Below are 20,630 nucleotides of genomic sequence, written 5' to 3'. Positions count from 1 at the left end.
TTGCATTTCTTTTTCTTGGGGATGGTTTTGGTTACCTCCTCCTGTACAGTGTTATAAACCTCCATCCATAGTTTTACTTCACTTTATCAGATCTAATTCCTTGCATCTATATTTCACTTCCATTATATAATCATAAGGGATTTGATTTCAATCATACCAGAATGGCCTAATGGTTTTCCCTACTTTCTTCAGTTTAAGCCTGAATTTTGTAGTAAGGAGCTCATGATCTGAGTCACAGTCAGCTCCAGGCCTTGTTTTTATCGACTGTATTGAGCTTCTCCATCATTGGCTGCAAAGAGCACAATAAATCTGATTTCAGTATTGACCATCTGGTGATGTCCATGTGTAGAGTCTTCTCTTGAGCTGTTGGAAATAGTGTTTGCTATGACCAGTCTGTTCTCTTGAGAAACCCTGTTAGCTTTTGCCCTACTTCATTTTATACTCCTGTGTAGCGGTTCATATTCTATGATTCTAAAAGCACTGACATAGCAAATAATGGGGATTTTTTTCTCTCCACCTTAGTAGAAGAAAAAACATGCAGTCATCGTTTGCCAGTTGTGGCACTGTTGTTCATGCCATTCCTTTTTTTCTGTAAAACATATGCCTGGAGTAAAGCATTGTTTAGGACCTGCTTTAGCGAATGATCTGGCTATGCTCTTAGATTTTGTTTTTGTTGTTGTTTGATTAGTGCCTGTTTCTTGACTTAAGTTTTTCAGACTGGCTTCCTGAATATTTCCTTTCTGTTATACCAGAAAAAGTATACTTTGATATTTGTTGTGATCTTAATTTCTAAACTTATCGAAGAGAGTACACTTTGGTCCTAGGTATGCTCTGAACTTAAAATGTATTTTGGTATTGTTTTTTCTTTAAATTATGCCACAGTAGCTCTTTCTCCCTCCTCTCTTCCTCTCAGTTTTCCGGTTCCACGTTAAAAAGTTTGTCCTGTTAGATTGTCATTCTCATCTACAAAATATTTTGAAACTGTCTGTGGTGCAATATACTTTTAAAACCTGGGGAAAGAATGTCTGTGCTCATTTTTCCATTTTCATGTAAAAGGAACAGATACTTCTGTTTCTCACTATCATTTTAAGAAAAGAAATGAGTATTCTAATAGATGATGTTCAAGTGGTTAGAACTGAACGATTTCTTTCGTATTGTACTTTGATTTTTCAGCCACTGAATTTACTCTGATTGTTTCTAATTGTTAAGAAGGTGGCTTTGTTAGCAGAAGGAATCTGGAGACTTCCTCCTGTGGGCCTTGGCTCTTGGTAGGGATGCAAAGAATTTAAGGTCTTACCCCATTGCAAGAAGGTTTATTAACAATAAGGAAAGAAAGAACAAATTGCAAAGAGTTGGACCCGACTAAGTGCACACAAAGAACAGAGAGAACACTTCATGAGAGAGGGCCGTCAAGGGAGACAAATTTCCCTGGAGGGTTGGGGTACAAGAGTTTTTAAGGCAGGATCATTTGCATAATCCAGGGAGTTTGTTGAGTAACTGCTGCAAGTTATAGTAATATGGAAGGATGCTCTACTGCGCATGTCCTTCACATAATTCAGTCTGTTACAATTAGATGTATGTTTTCAAGGAATATTTATGAGCAGTTCAAGTCCAATGGCCACCAAAGGTTACCTTAGTACTGGATAGTTAGGGGTGTGTCAGTGTGCTAGGGTCGGGAAAGTTCTGACAGTAGGGCCGGTGGGGGGGCGGTTTAAAGTCTCCTGACTATTTTTGGAGTACTGGTGGGTGTATCAGGGGCGGGACTGGTAAATTGCTTGGTGAGGTTATGGGGCTCTTGGATGGTTAGTTGAAGGGACCGCCTCTCATTGCTCTCTGCTACCTTCCTGTTGATCAGCTTAAACATAAAATGGTGTGTATTAATCTTAATAATACACTGTGTATTATTAAATAATACACAGTGTATCTTAAAGTGTAGTTTCCATGCATCCTGTAAGCCAAAATAAATAGCAAAGTGACAGTTTTCAAACTACAGATTAAGAGAGTTTATTCAGTTAAAGAACTGCTTTAGTCTTGGCTGCTTCCAGTTAATAGGATAAGAGAGCTGGGAAATGAAGATGAACTTTTTAAATGGCCTGTGAAAAGACAGTGTTATATAATTACTAAGCAAAGAACCTCAAACTCAAGCTGTACTAAATATTCTAATTCTTATTGATAGATCTGAAAGTAAATTATAACTGCAATTTGAATAATTGAAGTTTAAAAGCCTGATATCTAGGTTTAACATTTTTTAAGAGTTTAAATACTCCTGGAATAGTTTTTGTGGAGTTAACTTTTAATGATTATACATCATTTTTTGAACATGCCTAATTTTCGTTTGAGGAAAAATTGAGTGTAAGAAAAGGAAACAACTCAATAGTCTTCAGTTTAGTTCTTACTTTGTATAACTTGAATTTCTTAGACTTAGTAGGGAACAGGAAGATAGTGAATGTATTGAAATATACTCTTTCCCCCATTTTCCTCATTGTCTTCTCTTTCCCATCTCTAAATTTCCCCAATTAATTTTTATTAATGTGTAGTAACTTTCTGTTAGAATTGATTTGTGAAAATAATGAAAGGCCAGACCTCTTGGGCATTTTATTACCCTTTGGTTGTCTGTGAACCAACCTTTTAATAATTGTGGGTGTTACTTGAGCTCCATTTTTCAGCTCCATTTTTCAGCTTGTCATATTTTAAGAGTTTTATGGCTAGGATGCATATCCACCTGGGGTTTTGGATGTGACTACTAAGTTGTAGTGTTTGATTTATATTTGAGTTCATGTCTTTAGATAAAAGCGTCCATCTCCACTGTCTTCATTTTAGCAGCTCTGCTTGTTGCCTTTGGAATGTGCTTTAGTTTCTGTCAATTTGATTAAGAGGAGGCAAAAGAAAGTAAGGACTATTTGAAAAATGCTTTGTGCGACAAGATAGGGTAGGCACTCTTAGGGAGAGGGTACAGATGACTGCTGCTGCAGAGAAGTCGTGGTAGGATGTGGTTATGTGTCAGGCTGACCCCTCGAGTGCCTTGAAGGGGTAATTGTGGGTCCAGAATCAGACTCAGGTTTGTAACCGCAGGAACTGGATTTATTTTACTTCATCCAGAAAAAGTTAGTATCTTGAACATAGGTTCATGCCAATCAATTCAAGGGGTTATTTTTAACCTTATGATGTAGACCTGTACTGTCATAATAGCCTCAATTCACATATGGCAACTTAATTAAAATTAAATAAATTTAAAATCAGTTGCTTTGTTACCATAATCACATTTCAAGTGCTCAATAGCCACATGTGGCTAGTGGTTACCTAGTAGGCAGTGCAGGTAGGGGAGTATTTCCATTATTGCTGAAAGTTCTGTTGAGCAAGTTCTGTTGAGCAGCAGTGGTCTTGAATGCCAATTTAATAATTTTTAAATAGTGAGCAACCATATTATCTTTATGGTAACCATGCTACTTGTGCCTGTTACCCAGGACACCATTTTTCAAGGCAAGTTGCAAATTAAATTAGTCTTCAGGAGATTATTAATTTCTTAATCATGAAGGACCCTGAAGGAGCTAGAAAGCTTGTGAGATATTTCTCTCAGTTTGAGGAAATCTTTAAAGTTCTTTTCCTCTTTTTCTCTTGACATCATTTCTCTAGTTTCTTGAATATACTGTATGTTTTCAATAAACATTGACTAATTATCATGATCACAAAATAATCCTTTACAACTGAGATTAAGGTAACGAAGAAATTTTCTTGTTACAAAATTTTATGAAATGAAATTGAGGCTATTTAAATTATTTTACAGTACTAATTGACCTGCTGAAATATTTACCCTTGAAAGTAAATATTTTACATAGAATGAACTGCATTGAATGGGTACTTGTCTTGAGGTATGAATTTAGAGGAGTTCACTGAGATTTTAAGTATGTGGACAAGTCCTCTTTAGTGCCACCATCATCACTTCTTCTTGTTGCTGATGCACTCCTAAATGTTGGAGATTTAAGAACTAGATTACCAGGTTGAAACTGTTATTATTAGTGACATTTTGAGTAATACTAAAATAGTAATAATCACCTTGCATGTATAAACAGCATTAATAGCTCTAAAACCCTTTAGCATGGATCAGGAACTAAAATGGAGACTGTTTTTCATTCAAATTCCAATTGTGTCTTGTTCACTTGTGATATTGGATAGCTACTTAACCTTTACGAAGTCATGAATTCCTCATCTATGAATAGGAGTAATTATTATATCTACTTTTTTGAGTTTCTATGAAGACTAGATATAAATGAGGTTAAATAAATAGTTAAAGGATTTAACATATTATGGGACAGTTGTTCAGTCGCTAAGTCTGACGCTTTGCGACCCTGTGGACTACAGCACGCCAGGCCTCCCTGTTGTTCACTATTTCCCAGAGTTTGCTCAAACTCATGTCCATTGAGTTGGTGATGCCATCCAACCATCTTACCTCTATTGCTCCCTTCTCCTCCTACCCTCAATCTTTACCAGCTTCAGGGTCTTTTCCAGTGAGTCGACTATTTGCCTCAAGTGGCAAAACTATTGAAACTTCAGCTTTAGCATTAGTCCTTCAGATGAATATTCAGGGTTGATTTCCTTTAGGATTGACTGGTTTGATCTCCTTGCAGTCCAAGGGACTCCAAAAAGTCTTCTCCAGCACTACAGTTCAAAAGCATCAATTCTTGGTCACTCAGCCTTCTTTATGGTCCAACTCTCACATCTGTACATGACTACTGGAAAAACTAAGTGTGTTAGTCACTTAGTCACATCTGACTCTTTCTGACCACAGAGACTGTAGCCCTCCAGGCTTCTCTGCACATGGAATTTTCCAGGCAAGAATACTGAAGTGGGTCCCATTCCCTTCTTCAGAGAATCTTCCTGACCCAAGGTTTGAACCCATGTCTCCCGGGATTGCAGGAGGATTCTCTACGGTCTGAGCCCCCAGGGAATCCCAGAAAAACCATAGCTTTGACTATACAGCCTTTTGTCAGAAAAGTAGTATCTCTGCTTTTTAATGTGCTATCTAGGTTTGTCATAGCTTTTTTTCCAAGGAGCAAGTGTCTTTTAATTTCATGGCTACAGTCACCTTCCGCAGTGATTTTGGAGCACAAGAAAATAAAGTCTATCACTGTTTCTACTTTTCCTCGGTTTGCCATTAAGACCAACCTAGATAGCATATTCAAAAGCAGAGACATTACTTTGCCAACAAAGGTCCGTCTAGTCAAGGCTATGGTTTTTCCTGTGGTCATGTATGGATGTGAGAGTTGGACTGTGAAGAAGGCTGAGCGCCGAAGAATTGATGCTTTTGAACTGTGGTGTTGGAGAAGACTCTTGAAGAGTCCCTTGGACTGCAAGGGGATCCAACCAGTCCATTCTGAAGGAGATCGGCCCTGGGATTTCTTTGGAAGGAATTCTGCTAAAGCTGAAACTCCAGTACTTTGGCCACCTCGTGCGAAGAGTTGACTCATTGGAAAAGACTCTGATGCTGGGAGGGATTGGGGGCAGGAGGAGAAGGGGACGACAGAGGATGAGATGGCTGGATGGCATCACTGACTCGATGGACATGAGTCTCAGTGAACTCCGGGAGTTGGTGATGGATAGGGAGGCCTGGCATGCTGCGATTCATGGGGTCGCAAAGAGTCAGACACGACTGGGCGACTGATGTGATCTGATCTGATCTGAGTGATGCTGGATGCTATGATCTTAGTTTTTTGAAAGTTGTTGCTTTTCCACTCTCCTCTTTCACATTTATCAAGAGGCTCTTCAGTTGTTCTTCCTTTTCTGCCATTAGGGTGGCATCCTGCATATCTGAGGTTGTTGGTATTTCTTATGGCAATCTTAATACCAGCATGTGATTCATCCAGCTTGGCTTCCTTGGTGGCTCAGATGATAAAGAATCTGCCTGCAATGCAGGAGACCTGGGTTCAATCCCTGGATTGGGAAGATCCCCTGAAGGAGGGCATGACAGCCCACTCCACTATACTTGCCAGGAAAATCCTCATGGACAGGGGAGCCTGGCGGGCTACAGTCCAAGGGGTTGCAAAGAGTGGGACACGACTGAGCAACTAAGCACACAGCACATTCTGCATAGAAGTTAAATAAGCATAGTGATACTCACTATATGGCCTGTTGTACTCCATTGCCAGTTTAGAACCAGTACATTGTTCCATGTCTCGTTTTAACTGTTGCTTTTTTACCCCCATATATAGGTTTCTCAGGAGACAAGTAACATGGTCCGGTACTCCCATCTCTAAGAATTTCCCACAGTTTGTTGTGATCCACACAAAGGCTTTAGTGTAGTCAGTGAAGCAGAAGTAGATGTTTTTCTGGAATTTCCTTGGTTTTTCTACAATCCAGTGAATGTTGGCAATTTGATCTCTAGTTCCTCCGCCTTTTCGAATTCTAGCTTGTACCTCTGGAAGGTCTCAGTTCACATACTCCTGAAACCTAGTTTGAAAGAGTTCAAGCATAACCTTGCTGACATGTGAAATGAACATAATCGTGTGTTAGTTTGAACCTTCTTTGGTATTGCCCTTCTTTGGGATTGGAATGGACACTGACCTTTTCCAGTCCTGTGGCCACTGTTAAGTTTCCCAAATTTGCTGACATGTTGAATGTAGCACTTTAACAGCATCTTAGGATTTTAAATAGCTCTGCTCAGATGCCATCACTTCCACCAGCTTGTTCGTAGTAGTGCTTCTTAGACAGTACTGAGCACTCATAAATGTTAGCTGTTGTTATTTGATCTTATTTGCTTTGCTTTCATTTGAATCTAACAAGTGTAATGATTGGCTTTGTAATATACACTGTTTTTATCCTCATGAAATGTACATTGTTTTTAAACTCCTGAAAGGATGGAAGCTTAGAGAGGTTAAGTGCTGTATTTTAATGATTCAAGTAAACAGAAAATTGTTTTACCAGGACCTGAAATCAGGTCTTTAAATCCTTTTTATAAATACCTTTCTAAAGATAAGTATCAGTATCATGTTTTAGATTTAGGGTTGTGAAGAATTGGTTTGCGTAGAGAATGTTAAAAAGTAGAGACATTACTTTGCCAACAAAGGTCCATCTAGTCAAGGCTATGGCTTTTCCAGTAATCATGTATGGATGTGAGAGTTGGACTACAAAGAAAGCTGAGCACTGAAGAATTGATGCTTTTGAACTGTGGTGTTGGAGAAGACTCTTGAGAGTCCTTTGACTACAAGGAGATCCAACCAGTCCATCCTAAAGGAAATCAGTCCTGAATATTCATTGTAAGGATTGATGCTGAAGCTGAAACTCCAATACTTTGGCCACCTGATGTGAAGAACTGACTTATTTGAAAGGACCCTGATGCTGGTAAAGACTGAAGGCAGGAGGAGAAGGGGACGGCAGAGGATGAGATGGTTGGGTGGCATCACCGACTCAATGGACATGAGTTTGAGCAAACTCTGGGAATTGATGAAGGACAGGGAAGCCTGGTGTGATGCAGTCCATGGGATTTGCAAGGAGTTGGACATGACTGAGCAACTGAACTGAACTGAGAGAATTTCATTATTATCAAGAATGTTAAAGTTGAAAGGTAGAAGAGGCAGAGTATGAAATGAAAAAATGTAATTGGTTGACCTTAATGTTTGTTTGTTTTTTTCTATAAGATGGCTCTTGCTTGTCTTTAACTTCATTCAGAACAATTTTGTTAGATTATATTGTGACAGCAGTCATATCAGTGTGCAAAAAAAAAAAAAGCAAACTTTTGTTTTCTTTTGGCAACATGTCCCTTTATCTGGTTTTTAATTTTTTAAATTATGAAACAGTAAGCCACTAGATCCCACCCAGTATGTATAGGATTTGATTTTATTGTGATCCTACCATTTCATTGTGGCTTCTCCTTTTTCTTGGAATATAGGGTATCTTTTTGTGTGTGATTTCCAGGGTCCTTCTGTTGATGGTTGTTCAACAGCTAGTTGGGATTTTTGGGCTCTCACAGGAGGAGATGAGCATACTTCCTTTAACTACACCATCTTGATTTGATCTCTTTTTTAAAAAAAGCTTTTATTCAAAATTGGTGAGTTTTTGTGTAGCCATTTTAATAGTGAAGATGAAGGGAAAAAAGTAACATTTTCAGCTTATTATGCTTTAGTTTTTCAAGAAAAGTAAAAATGCAACTGAAACACACACACAAAAAGATTGTGTAGTGGATGGAGAAGGGGCTGTGACCGATCAAACATGTCAAAAGTGGTTTGCAGTGTTTCATGCTGCAAATTTCTCACTAAAGGATTCTCCAAAGTCAGTTAGACCAGTTAAAGTTGATAGCGATAACATTGAGACATTATTTGAGTATAGTCAATGCTACGGGAGATACCCTGTACTCAGAAGATAGCCAACACACAGAAAATATCCATATCAAGCATTGAAAATCATCTGCATCAGCATGGTCATGTTAATCACATTGACATTTTACTTTCGCATTAAAAAAAAACCCTTCTTGACTATATTTTATATGCTATTCTCTACTGAAGTGTAATGACAGTGTTTCGTTTTTAAAACAAATTGTGATAAGCAATGACAAATTGATACTGTACAATAGTGTAGAACAATCCCACCAACCACACCAAAGACCTGCCTTCGTCCAAAGAAAGTAATGTTATGTGTATGGTGGGATTGGAAGGGAGTGCTCTATTATGAGCTCCATCTGGAAAACCGAACGATTAGTTTCGCTCCCAGTCTGACCAACTGAAGGCAGCCCTTTATAAAAAGTGTCAGAATTAGTCAACAGAAAATGCATAATCTCCCATCAGGATACTGCAAGATTGTATGTTTCTTTGATGACAGACAAAGACTGTTAAAGCTTGGCTGGGAAGTTCTGAGTCATCTGTGGTATTCATCTTTGGATTTCCATTTATTTTGGTATTTACACAATTCTATTAGTGGAAAAATTTCAGTTCCCTGGAAGACTATAGAAAGGGCACTTGGAACAGTTCTTTGCTTATGAAGATAAGGTGTTTGGGGAAGATGGAGTTATGAAGTTGCTTTTAAAATGGCAGAAGGTAGTAGAACAGAATGGTGAATACATTGTTCGGTAAAGTTCATGGTGAAAATGAAAAATTAGGTCATTTTTACTGAAGGAACTTTTTGGCCAACCCTGATACATTCCTATAGGTCCTCAGGTATAGCATAGAAGATGGTGAGTCAAGAAACAGTGACTTTCCTGTGCTGAGTGAGCAAATCAATATCTGTGCTATAAATGAACTGTCCTTAACCAAAGACTTCCCGGGTGGCCCAGACGGTAAAAGCGTCTGCCTACAAAGCAGGAGACCCAGGTTCGATCCCTGGGTTGGGAAGATCCTCTGGAGAAGACAGTGGCAACCCACTCCAGTATTCTTGCCTGGAAAATCCCATGGGCAGAGGAGCCTAGCAGGCTTCAGTTCACAGGGTTGCAAAGTCAGACAGGACTGACTGAGCATGCATGCACATATCTTTATTGATTGATCTGTAGATGAACACTGCTGTGTTTTGGCTGTTGTAAATAGTGCTGCTGTCAACCTTGGGGTGCATGTATCTCTTTGAACTAGTTTTCATCTTTTCTGGATACATGACCAGGAGTGGGATTGCTGAATTATATGGTAACTCTTATTTTTAGTTTTCTAAAGCACTTGGAATGTTTTCCATAGTGGCCACACCAATTTACCTGTCCATCAGCATCTCTTCTCCACACCCTCTCCAGCATTTATTATTTGTAGACTTTTTAATGATGAGCATTAGATTGGTGTGAGGTAATTTATTATTGTAGTTTTGATTTGCATTTCTCTAATAATTAGCAGTGGTGAGTATCTTTTCATGTGCCTGTTGGCTCTCTTTATGTCTTCTCTAGAGAAATGTCTGTTTAGGTCTTCTTCCTGTTTTTTGACTGGATTGTTTGGGGTTTTTTGAGCTATATGAGCTGTTTGTACATTTTGGAAATTAAGCACATCATTTGTAAATATTTTCTCCCATAGTTTGTCTTTTCATTTTGCTTATGATTTTCTTCGCTGTATAAAAGCTTTCAAATTTAATAAGTCCCATTTGTTTGCTTTTATTTCTTTTGCTTTGGGAGACTGATCTAAGAAAGGACTGCTATGACTTAATGTCAGAGAAAGTTTTGCCTACAGTCTCTTCCAGGAGTTTTATAGTGTCATGTCTTATAATTAAATCTTCAAGCCATTTTGAGTTTTATTTTTGTGTTTGATGTGAGGGAGTGTGCTAACTTCAGTGATTTACATATGGCTGAAAGGACACTTTTTTTTTAATGTGAAGAGATCTAATCAAGGACAGACATTGCAAAGAATACCAACTTTCCCCCCAAAAGCCCTAAGATAGCTCAGGTAGGAGACCTGGGTTTGATTCCTGGGTCGGGAAGATCCCCTGGAGAAGGAAATGGCAACCCACTCCAGTATTCTTGCCTGGGGAATCCCATGGACAGAGGAGCCTGGCAGGCTACAGTCCATGGGGTCACAAGAGTCGGACATGACTTAGTGAATAAACCAAACCCAGGAACTTTGTGTTATATTCTGAAAATGATTAATTACATAATCATAATGAGGGAGACAAATCATTAATAGGTCCTACTGAATAATTTATTTTCTTAAACTAATTTTATCTAGAATATCAGTTTATTCACAAAGCTACTTCAAGGTAGAAATACGTTCAGAAACCAAGACAAATATGCTTAATCAACTTGCTATACTATAGAGAAAATAGTCTCTTTTCTTTTCAGAACAGCTGAAAAATATCATGATGATGATGACACTGTTATGATTCCTATAATTCACAGAGAGAATAGAGTCCAACTGACGACATTATATCAATGAAAAATGTTCACAAACAGAAATACCTGGCTAGTCATTGATCCACTGTGAGAGCTATAAATCAGGGGTTTTGACTGCCAGTCTTTCTACCCGGTTTTAATGTACCTTAGTCAGTCAGTTTAGTTGCTCAGTTGTGTTCAGCTCTTTACAACCCCATGGAGTGTAGCACACCAGGCTTCCCTGTTCATCACCAACTCCCGGAACTTACTCAAACTCATTACTATTTAAATATTCCATAAATTTTGTTCTATTAATTTTAAAAGCATAAAATTAAAGGTAATGCTTTTAATTATCAAACCATGTCTCTGAAAATTCCATGTTTCTCATTTCTCTAAAATCTAACTGCAAATATCATGATGTGGATATTGGTTTAAAAACCCATGTAAATTATCACTTTAATAATCTGTTCTTCAATTTATAAACAAAAATGATATCTAGCTTATAAATCACATTTCAAAAATCAAAACATTTGCCAAATTTCAGTCAGTCAGTCAGTTTATTCACTCAGTCATTTCTGATTCTTTGTGACCCGCACGGACTGCAGCGTGCCAGGCTTCCCTGTCCATCACAAAATCCTGGAGCCTGCTCAAACTCATGTCCATTGAGTCAGTGATGCCATCCAACCATTTCATCCTCTGTTGTCCCCTTCTCCTCCTGCCTTCAATCTTTCCCAGCATCAGGGTCTTTTCCAATGAGTCAGTTCTTCACATGTAGTGGCCAAAGTATTGGAGTTTCAGCTTCAGCATCAGTCCTTCCAATGAATATTCAGAATAGATTTCCTTTAGGATGAACTGGTTGGATCTCCTTGCTGTCCAAGGGACTCTTAAGAGTCTCCTCCAACACCACAGTTCAAAAGCAACAATTCTTCGGTGCTCAGCTTTTTTTTATAGTCCAACTCTCACATCCATACATGACTACTGGAAAAACCACAGCTTTGACTAGACGGACCTTTGTTGGCAAAGTAACATCTCTGCTTTTTAATGTGCTCTCTAGGTTGGTCATAACTTTTCTTCCATGGAGCAAGCGTCTTTTAATTTTATGGCTGCAGTTATCATCTACAGTGATTTTGGAGCCCTCCAAAATAAAGTCTGTCACTGTTTCCATTGTTTCTCCCTCTATTTGCCATGAAGTGATGGGACCAGATGCCATGATCTTAGTTTTCTAAATGTTGAGTTTTAAGCCAACTTTTTCACTCTGCTCTTTCACTTTCATCAAGAGGCTCTTTAATTCTTCTTTGCTTTCTGCCATGTTTTCTAATATATTCCCTCCTTTCTCTAGATTCCTCTAACATCAATAGAAGATAAGCAAATAACGTTTGATTTCTGGTTTCAGTCATGTGGAAGACTAAGATAAACTGAGAATCCTCCTACAACAAATTGCTAATAGTATGAAGTAGCAGTAAAATAAGTATGACAATTTGGGAAGCCCTACAAAAGATCAGTTATAACAAACAACTGGAATATATCCACCAAAAATTCAGATAGTAAAATACTGAAAGGATAATTTAAAAATAAAACAATAATATAAAACTATAAAACATAAATCAAGGGATCAAAACATAAAAACCAAGATACTGTTTGCTACTATAGCTGTATAGTGAGCCCTTTATTCTCCTTTTTTCAAACTCAGGTGGTTTTATAAGCTAGATGTATAAAACCTGCTGAGTTCAGTATGACTATGAACTAGAAAAGGAAAGTGAAAGAAAGGAAAATTAGACACTTATCACTTACAGATGGTAAATTTCAGCAGAAAATTAGAAAACTGAATCAAGCAATTAAAAATACATCATGCCCAAACATGAGTTATTCCAAGAATGTTTACATAAAAGCAGTTTGGGGCTTCCCTTGGGGCTTAGACGATAAAGAATCTGCCTGCAATGCGGGAGACCATGTTCAATCCCTGGGTTGGGAAGATCCCCTGGAGAAGGAAATGGCAATCCCCTTCAGTTTTCTAGCCTAGAGAATATCATGGACAGAGGAGCCTGGTGGGCTACAGTCCATGGGGTTGCAGAGAGTTGGACACAACTGAGTGACTACACTTTTCACTTTTCAGAAGCAGTTTAACACAGGATATCTCTTATTGTACCTTATTATTATATTATTGAATGTTTCAATTCAGTTCAGTCGCTCAGTTGTGTCTGACTCTTTGCAACCCCATGAACTGCAGCACACCAGGCCTCCCTGTCCATCACCAACTCCTGAAGTCCACCCAGACCCATGTCCATTGAGTCGGTGATGCCATCCAACTATCTCATCCTCTGTCGTCCCCTTCTCCTCCTGCCCTCAATCTTTCCCAGCGTCAGGGTCTTTTCCAATGAATCAGCTCTTTGCATTGAGTGTTTCAGGGGTCCCCCAAAAGGAGATGGTGGAATCACAGGACTCAGAGGGAGTTGTAATCATAGCTAAGATTGATTATAAGCAACACAGTAAGTATATACAACTAGATGGTTCAGTTAGGTAAAAAGGTGTAGTGGGGTCTGGAGAAATCCATATACAAGCTTTCTATTCTTCCCCTTCCCAGCCCAGGAAGAGACTCATTTGATAGTGCTGCTTTCTCCAGAAACTAAAATGAAGCCTTTTAGAAAAAAGGCCTTTGAGACTCAGAAATTGGGGGTTTTACTAGGGGTCTGGTCACACAGACATTCTTTGCCCTCAACTGCAAAAATTCTAGCCTTCCAGAAAGAGAGCAGGTGCTCACCATAAATCACAGTGTACGAAGAGCCGTGCCACAATGAAACATCTATACCAGTTAGGGAATGTTTCAGAAGTCAGATTTTCACACATTGACCAGGGCTGTCTTTGCAAGCAGGTCCTTCTGAAATTAGAGCTTCAAGCCCACTGTGTTAACTATCTCCTGCATATTAAAGGAGAAAATAACATACGGTCAGAAGGATCCCCAGTCTTACCAATTTTTTGGTAAACTTCAACAAACATTCATCATATAAAGTTTTGGTAAAATAAAATATGACTTTCTTAACCTGATATAAGAAATAGACCAAAAACTGATAACAAACATCTTACCAAATGATTAAATGTAAGACACGTTTTCATTAAAGTCAGGAACAAAATAAGGATGTTTCTACTACAGCTTGGGTTAGACACTGTACCAGAGTTTCTTGTACTAGTCAGTATAAGGAAACTGTATATATAGAGGTAAGGGATAGGAATTATTTACAGATGATGATCATATAGAAAAATCAAAAGAACTGTTAGAGAAACTGTTACAAATAATTAGTCAAGAAATGTTAAATACAAGATTAATTAAGCAGACATCAGTTAACTATTCCAAAGTTTCTATCACCAATCTAAAAATACAATGTTTAAAGAATATTTGCAGTAGTAAGAAAAAGTACATGAAATTTAGAAATAAACCAATCAGGAAAGGTATTGATTTTCATCTTGGAAATCCAGCAATTACATGCTTAGATTTCTACACTAAAAAAACTCATGGGCATAAGGAGATACATACTTATTCACGTTAGCCCTGATAATAACACAAAATGTTGAGCTTGTTGGGAGAATAAATGATACATTTACTCATATTGGGATACTCTACAGCAATTTAAATGAAAACATTTGAGTTGTGTAGATTAACACAGATACATGTCAACAACAGCATTAAGTTTAAAAAAGCAAATTCAAAGAATGAGGGAAGTCTTTACAAATACCTTTGGTTTGCTTTTTTTTAATCTTTTTTGAAAAGAGTGAAAGAAGACAAACTGTTAATACATGTTCAGTTTTGACAGTGAATACATGGATGTTTATTACATTATTCTGCATACTTTGTTTTATAATAAAAATAAAAAATTTAACTGCATACATAATTTTAAAACTCAGGCATTTAACTTTGCAGAACTGGGGAAACAATAAATAATAATATTAAGTCAACCAGTGTGTTTATACCACCTCTTGTCACACATCTTGGAATTCATTTACCACTTAGTGAAATTATTTGGTCAATTCCCTCACACTGAAAAGCATTTTGATGAAAAAGATCAAAGCAACTAACTCAGTTAGATTGTCTAACACACTACTTTTTCAGTGTGCTTTTACTGGGAAGGAAGGAAGAATGGTTGGGAGGGGAAGGAGGGAAGGCGGAAAAATGAATATTCTGTTATCCTTAGGGATTTTTCCTTCCAAATGTCAAACAAGTCTCTGTAAAATTATTCAAAACTGTAAAACTTGTTTAGTGGCACCATTGATGTCATCAAAAGTACCTCAGCTATAACTTTTTGTATAGTATGTGTAACTTTTTTAAAAATAGCATATTGGTTTTGATTCTGTTGGCTTTTTTTCTGTCATAAAAGAATGTGGGAATCTCTTACAAATTTATTCCTAATGATACATGGTAGAATGTTTTTTATCAGTCACTTTGATTTGCTTACTGATGTCTAAGATTGTCAAAACTTTTAGATTTGTATTGAAATTGATGGTAGCAAGTAGACTAAATTCATTTTTACCAGTGAAAGATTAAGCCCTAAAAGAATATCGATTTATGTTCTGTAAATCTATTGTCTGTCTTCACAGCTATAGTTTTTGCCAGAAAACTACACAATAATATGCTTTTAAGACTAATCTCTGAGAAGTTAAATTGAAAACAACTTTTATGAGACAAATACCACTCATCCTGAATAAGATGCACATGTAAAATTTCAAAGTAAAATTGAAAATCTGTGGCTAAGGAAATTAATCAGGAAGGTAGAAGAAACTCCTTGTCTTGTAAGAATTAAGTACCGTAGGTGTGTATGCAAACTCTTAACATATAGATATACCTCCTTTTTAAATCTCAGTTCAAGTAAATTCTTATATACAACTATATATTTTTTTCAATTATAAATTACTGTGTAACTTGTGTTTGATTTGAAACAGATTTGACACATTAAAAAATTATTAAAGAATCATACTGTTTAACAATTGAAATCTATATCAGTGAGCCATAGTGCATCCTACAAATATTGATAGATTAGCTGACCAATAATGATTTTCTGTTTAGTGAGTACTTCTGCTCAGTTCTAGTCTAGGCTTAGTAAAACTTTCCTGTTAAAAAGAGTTATATTATAACATTTAAATTGAGAGGATTTAGATGAATCAGATATGCTGCTGCTGCTGCTGCTGAGTCGCTTCAGTCATGTCCGACTCTGTGCAACCCCATAGACGGCAGCCCACCAGGCTCCCCCGTCCCTGGGATTCTCCAGGCAAGAACACTGGAGTGGGTTGCCATTTCCTTCTTGAATGCATGAAAGTGAAAAGTGAAAGTGAAGTCGCTCAGTCGTGTCCTACTCTTCGCAACCCCATGGACTGAAGCCTACCAGGCTCCTCCACCCATGGGATTTTCCAATCAGATATGAAGTAGTTGAATAAACACAACCCTTTATCATCATGGTGGAAAAAAATAGTCTTGGGTTTGTTTGGTAGTTCCAGCCTTTTTTATTGGGCAATATTCCTATAAATGTGTCAAGAGAGTGATTTCTAAACATTCACATAGGCTGTCTGAATCTGGAAGTTTCCTGTCTGGTGATGAGAGTAGACTGGGGTGGGGCGGGTGTTGTTTGTTTTTTCAAGTGGCAGAGGGGGAAAAAATACAGCTTGGTCACTTTTTTCTCCTTAGATTTCCTGAAAAAGCATCAGTGTATCCGACCCAAGCATCACCTGTTTTGTAGTTACTTACTTTGGAAAAGCCACCTATCTTGTAACTCCCCTCTTAAAGTTTCTCAATGTGAGTAAAGTTTGAAACCTTAAACCTATACATTTTGCTGTATAGGCGGTTTTATTAACCATAAGACAGCAGCATCATTTTATTTACATGGGTTTTTAGTTGGATCTAGTTGAAAGACCCTTGGAAGAAGTAATTTAAGAGAGAATAATTACGTTAATACCTGGGTTTCATTTCATGTGTTTGAGGTAAATTAATCAGATTGATCCTTATTCTTTGAGTTTATTATGAAGCAAAATAACCTTATTAGCATCATCTTGATAAATGCTCATCTTTTGTGGTTTTCTCAACAGAATTTTCTCCACAGTTATTTTAAAAGTAAGTTTAGTTTTTAAATAACATTACAAGATAATGTACATCTATACTAGTAAAAGATTGTTAAAGTACAAAGGCTGTAAAAATCACCTCCAGTTCTTTACCCACAATAGTCACCATTATTAATATTTTAGTTAATATGCTTTTGGTAAATAAATGTATATATCTATGTAATATATGAATGTATATATTTATTTTTAATTTGGGATCATATTATGTGTGTTTAAATGAATGGTGTTTCAGAATTGTTCCAGGTCATTTAAGATTCTTTCATGGCATAATTTGTAAAGACTGTAGGATTTTGTGTAATGTGCTGCTGCTGCTTCTAAATCACTTCAGTCGTGTCCGACTCTGTGCGACCCCATAGACGGCAGCCCACCAGGCTCCCCTGTCCCTGGGATTCTCCAGGCAAGAACACTGGAGTGGCTTGCCATTTCCTTCTCCAATGCATGAAAGTGAAAAGTGAAAGTGAAGTTGCTCAGTCATCTCCAACTCTTGGCGACTCCATGGACTGCAGCCCACCAGGCTCCTCCGCCCATGGGATTTTCCAGGCAAGAGTACTGGAGTGGGGTGCCATTGCCTTGGATATGCCATACTTTGTTTTAGCACTCCTCTATGGTTGGCTATTCAAACTATTTGCAATTCTATGTGGTTGCTAAGCCTTTATCCACTTTAAATTTTCTCTAGCTTGAACATAGAAAGCGAGAATTATTCTTCAAATTGTTTTTATGTGGCTTATTTGATATGTCTTCATATGCTGTATTTCCATATTATCAGACATAGTCATAGAGTTATGTGGGTGCTTAAAACCAGGATCACAGCTAGATATTAAACTTTGTAAATTATTATATCTTCTCTTGTAAAGCAACAAAGCCTACCATTTTCTCTCCAGTTGAGTCTATCTCTTCCTATTACCTCCCTACAGATTCCTAGGCAGATTTGAAATGGATAAAAGTTTTTCAGTTATTTTTACTCTTCCCCTTTCTTCCTTCATTTAAGCAGAGACTTGAAGGATAAGGAGTGAGTCAACAAACAGGATGGAATCTTCCTTGCAGAGGAAACAGCTTTGTCAGGATATCAGAGAGCTTGCCAGTCTCCTCTGTCCATGGAATTACCCAAGCAAGAATACTGGAATAGGTTGCCATTTCCTACTCCACGGGATCTTCCTGGCCCAGCAATCGAACCCATGTCTCTTGTTTCTCCTTGGTAGGAGGGTTCTTTACCACTGAGTCACCTGGGAAGCCCCTTTCTTCCTTGAGGCTATAAGAGCATTGTTTACTATAAGGAAAAATCCAGATCATGGTGAACCTCAAGAAAACTGATTCCCAGTAATCATCTTAGGTATATATTGATCTTACTATTCTCCACTTTGACGAGGACTTGATTTACCTAAATATTCACTCTGGGCTACCATTCTGGTCTCTCTTTAGTACCTAGACACATCAGGCTCTCTGATGTCCTGACAAGTAAAGCTGTTTCCTCTTCATGGAAGATTTCATCCTGTTTGTTTGACTCATTTCTTATCCTTCAAGTCTCTGCTTAAGTGTTATGTGCCTGAGAGGCCTTCTCAAGAACCCCCATTATTTTCTGTCAGTCACCCTGTTCATGACTTTAATATTACTGTTTTAGTTTGTGTATCTGATGCTGAAGCTCCAGCTTTGACCACCTGATGCGAAGAGCTGATTCACTGGAAAAGACCCTGATGCTGAGAAAGAGTGAGGACAGGAGGAGAAGGGGGCAGCAGGATAAGATGGTTGGATGGCATCACACTCAATGGACATGAGTCTGAGCAAACTCCGGAGATACGCAGGACAGGGAAACCTGACTTGCTGCAGTCCATGGGGGTCCCAAAGAGTCAGTCAGACACGACTTAGCAACTGAAAAACAGAGACATATAAGCATTTATCATATGGACATACAGGCATTATCATATAAATAACTCATCCCTATCTTAAGTTCTTTAAGGCAGAGAATTTGCTTCTGTTATCTCCAGAGTGGAGGACCCTGATGGAAGTTTGTAACTTAAAACAACAAACTAACATATATTCATGTTGAAATTATCTTAAGTACTAGAGAAAAGTGACTAAGCATGAACATTCTTTTCTCCAGCTTCCTTTTGAGTGTCACTTCCTCCTCCTTGCCCCTCATTCACTCCCCAAAGCTCTTAAACAGAATTGCAGAGTATACAAGCATTAATTTTGTGTTATGTCACCCTTTCATTTAGAATTCCTGTCAATAAATGTAAATAATTGAATGAATAAATGCTAGGTTCTGTCAACCATTCATAGCTCCAGCACTCAAGAAGCTTATGGTCTAGTAGGGTAGATATGCATAAGGAGCAATGACTTGTGAGTTGTGGTAATCGTGGAAGTGTGTGTTCCCAGGGATAGCTATCCGGCTTGACATTCTTTTTCTCTGCTGTTCCTCGTCTATATACAGTGTAGCAAGCTGGCCTACTTCTAAGTTCTCTTCTTGGTACTTGTATTGAATACATACTCACCTGAAGCATCTTCCTTAAGTATATATCTGTTCTCGCATTAAATCTGATATACATTATTTATAGTCCAAGCAGTTTCCTGTAATGTTTTTATTTGGTTCTTACAGAGTCTTTTATTTAAATAGCTTTTAAAACCACTTGATGTTTAATTCTTAGTTAAGTTCAGTTCAGTTGCTCAGTTGTGTCCAACTCTTTGCGACCCCATGAATCGCAGCATGCCAGGCCTCCCTGTCCATCACCAACTCCCAGAGTTCACTCAGACTCATGTCCATCGAGTCAGTGATGCCATCCAGCCATCTCATCCTCTGTCGTCCCCTTCTCCTCCTGCCCCCAATCCCTCCCAGAGTCAGGGTCTTTTCCAATGAGTCAACTCTTCGCATGAGGTAGCCAAAGTACTGGAGTTTCAGCTTTAGCATCATTCCTTCCAAAGAAATCCCAGGGCTGATCTCCTTCAGAATGGACTGGTTGGATATCCTTGCAGTCCAAGGGACTCTCAAGAGTCTTCTCCAACACCACAGTTCAAAAGCATCAATTCTTCAGTGCTCAGCCTTCTTCACAGTCCAGCTTTCACATCCATACATGACCACAGGAAAAACCATAGCCTTGACTAGACGGACCTTTGTTGGCAAAGTAATGTCTCTGCTTTTGAATATGTTATCTAGGTTGGTCATAACTTTCTTTCCAAGGAGTAAGCGTCTTTTAATTTCATGGCTGCTAGTCACCATCTGCAGTGATTTTGGAGCCCAAAAAAATAAAGTCTGACACTGTTTCCACTGTTTCCCCATCTAGTTAAGTTAGAGCTCAATAACGATACTATTATTTCTGTGACAGTGGGCTTCTTTTCCAACCTCTATATGACTTCTTGTGAATTCTGTAGAAATCTATGTTTCTTAAAAAGAAAGAATGACTCTTACTGATACCTTGACCTGGCTACTTTTTAGGATGACCACCTTGGTGAGGATTGTATCTTCACAAGCAATTTGAGACAGATTGCACTAGTTTCACCCTGCTGTTTAACAGAATGCAGGTTTTCTCATGTAGGAGATCTAAGTCATTGACATTTCAGACCCTAAATGAAATCTAAATTGTTCAAGTTCATTATTGGTCTTCATTATTTCTAGATATTCTCAGACTGGAGACAACTGGAAGCTGCTTCGGACTGGTGAAAACCACCCAAGTCTGTCTACATAGTCATCAGCACCTGTAGAGATGAAGTGACATAGATTATGGGCTAATAACAGCTGCTTACAATATGCACAGTGCTCTATAGTTTTCTAAAGTTTTAG

The 20,630-nt window shown here is 38.1% G+C and overlaps 1 protein-coding gene and 1 non-coding gene across 3 annotated transcripts in view; both read left to right on the top strand.

Annotated features, from left to right (window-relative positions):
• Positions 1–20,630, top strand: part of PIK3C3 (phosphatidylinositol 3-kinase catalytic subunit type 3) — a 166,915-nt gene that overhangs the window by 27,499 nt on the left and 118,786 nt on the right. The window lies entirely within an intron of this gene.
• Positions 9,245–9,317, top strand: TRNAC-ACA (transfer RNA cysteine (anticodon ACA)). The gene has a single exon. It is a non-coding gene; the product is annotated as a tRNA-Cys (tRNA).

Source organism: Bos mutus, chromosome 24 (assembly GCF_027580195.1).
Source record: "Bos mutus isolate GX-2022 chromosome 24, NWIPB_WYAK_1.1, whole genome shotgun sequence".
NCBI lineage: Eukaryota > Metazoa > Chordata > Mammalia > Artiodactyla > Bovidae > Bos > Bos mutus.
The sequence above is the reverse complement of the archived record's forward strand: the minus strand, read 5'-3'. Positions and strand labels throughout refer to the sequence as shown.